The 2,408-nt window shown below is 41.5% G+C and overlaps 1 pseudogene; it reads left to right on the top strand.

The window, feature by feature from the left end:
• Window positions 1–552: 552 nt before the first annotated feature.
• On the top strand, window positions 553–1,852 carry LOC131393312 (olfactory receptor 1J1-like; annotated as a pseudogene).
• The last annotated feature ends 556 nt before the right edge of the window (window positions 1,853–2,408 follow it).

Below are 2,408 nucleotides of genomic sequence, written 5' to 3'. Positions count from 1 at the left end.
GTTAAACCAGGATCTTGAACAAAGCCTGATGCAAGTTTCCTAAAGAGGCTGCCATGGTGAATTTAATTTGGATGAGACATCTTTTATTTGATCAGCAAATTTATATCGGGTATGCACTAATGGTGATCAATTCTATGTCTACAACCAATGAACAAATGAGAAATAATCGTGGGACATGTAGACAAGCAGGGCATACAGAAGTACACAGATAATTACACACAAAATTATGCAGGGCAATGAGATTTCTGATGATAAATAATTTGTTTTGCTTCCAGAGAGCGAACTCTGAAGTCAAAACACTTGGGCTCAAATGCCAGCTTCTCCTCTTATCTCTGTGACTGTGAGACTGTCTGCCTCAGCTATCACACCTGAAAGTGAAAATAACCACAGTACCTACCTAGTTCATATACTTAAGACTGTTGAATCAGTTACAAGATGGAAGCTACTAGAAAACCACGTAAGGACAAGGTTTAACAATCATTAACTGTTAGTATTGCAGAGATTGGAACCAGATTGAGAAATAAAGTGGCTGTATATCCTAAATCTACACCTTTTCTACGTTTATCCAGCAAAATATGCATCAAGGGATGAAGACATTCCCTAAATCAAAAGAACATCCCTATTATGCTATGCCACAATGATCATTTTTTTATCCCAAGACATTCCATATTTTCTCTTCAACTCTCCCCATAAGTCCTCTCCAGCTGATAGAGCAGTATGAGGAAGGAGAAGCAGAGCAACATGTCTGAGTTCCTCTTACTGGGGATCCCCGTCCCTCTGGAGCAGCAGGGTATGTTCTTTGCCTTGTTCCTGGGCATATACCTGCCCAGGGTGCTGGGCATCCTGCTCATCATCCTGCTCATCAGGCTGGACTCTCACCTCCACATCCCCATGTACTTCTTCCTCAGGCACATGGCCTTCACTGATATTAGTTTCTCATCTGTCACTGTCCCTAAGATGCTGATGAACATGCAGCCTAAGTAAAATCGATCCCTTATGCACGGTGCGTTTCACAGACATAATTTTTTCATATTCTTTGGTGTTTTGGACAGTTTCCTGATAACTTCAATGGCCTATTACAGGTATGTCATCATCTGTCACTCTCTGCAATGTACCGCCATCATGAATCAGAGCTTTTGTGTCATGCTTGTGGCCAGGTCCTGGCTCATTGCTTGTGCTTGTGCTCTTTTGTGCACCCTCTTCCTGGCCTGGCTGTCCTTCTGTGCTGACCACACTTTCCCTCACTTCTTCTGTGACCTTGCTGCCCTGCTCAAATTGTCCTGCTCAGACACTTCGCTCAACCAATTGGTAATCTTTACTGCAAGATTAACAGCCATTGTGCTTCCATTCTTAGTCATCCTGGTTTCTTATGGCCACACTGGGGCCACCATCCTCTGGGTTCCCTCTACCCAGGGCATCTGCAAAGCCTTGTCTACTTGTGGATCTCATCTCTCAGTACTGACTTTCTACTATGGGGCAATTATTGGTCTATATTTTCTTCCCTCATCGAACAACAATAACATAATTGCTTCGCTGATGTACACTGTGGTCACTCCCATGTTGAACTTCTCAATTTACAGCCTGAGAAATAAAGATATGAAAAGATCCTTGAGAAAACTCTTGAGTAAGAAAATGTATTCTTCCAGCTGATACTTAAATGTTTCTTTAAAACACCCATATGATCTTATTTCCACAATAACACGAAAATACAAATTATTGAAAATATAGCTCAATTGTCTTCCTTCTACAGCTGTTACTCAGAAATCTTTGCCTACATTATTCTTGCACCTGTAAAGGGGAGCAGTAAAAGGGGATATTCTTTATATGAATTAATTTGTCACTTTCTTGGATAATGGGGCTTGTAAAATACTTTGAGCATGCTATGATGTCTTTTGACCGGTATCTTTGAATGGAAGCCATCAGCCTGATGGGCTGGCCCTTCCCCAAATATTAAAGTTGTTATTGTTTGGCCTTGCACACCTCCATTTCTAAAGAATTTTCCATTTTTGTCACAATGTGTCTTCTCCTTCACCCGGGCACCCAGGCATCCAGGGACCCTGAGCCCTTCTAGAACTTTCAGGGAGAACACGTTACATTTTACTCTTCTTATATAACGATGAACACACTGCTTTCTTGTCCTTCAGGAATACAGCCCACACTTTCCTTCTCCACAAACTCATACAGATATTAAGAACCAAAATGAATGTCACCTCCATTGTCTCAGGTACTGGTCAAAGAGCTTAATATGCATTAAGATCATCTACTTTAATCTTGACAGCAACCCTAAAAATATGTTGGGAAAACTCATGCTCATAGAGCTTAAGAACACCTTAAAATCACGGTTAGTGAAAGGGAGATATCAATCTCGGCCGCCTGACTCCATAGCGATTCAGCCAAGGACCGTAATT

The sequence above is a fragment of the Diceros bicornis genome, chromosome 28 (genome assembly GCF_020826845.1).
Source record: "Diceros bicornis minor isolate mBicDic1 chromosome 28, mDicBic1.mat.cur, whole genome shotgun sequence".
Classification (NCBI taxonomy): domain Eukaryota; kingdom Metazoa; phylum Chordata; class Mammalia; order Perissodactyla; family Rhinocerotidae; genus Diceros; species Diceros bicornis.
This window is presented reverse-complemented; position numbering and strand designations above follow the sequence as displayed.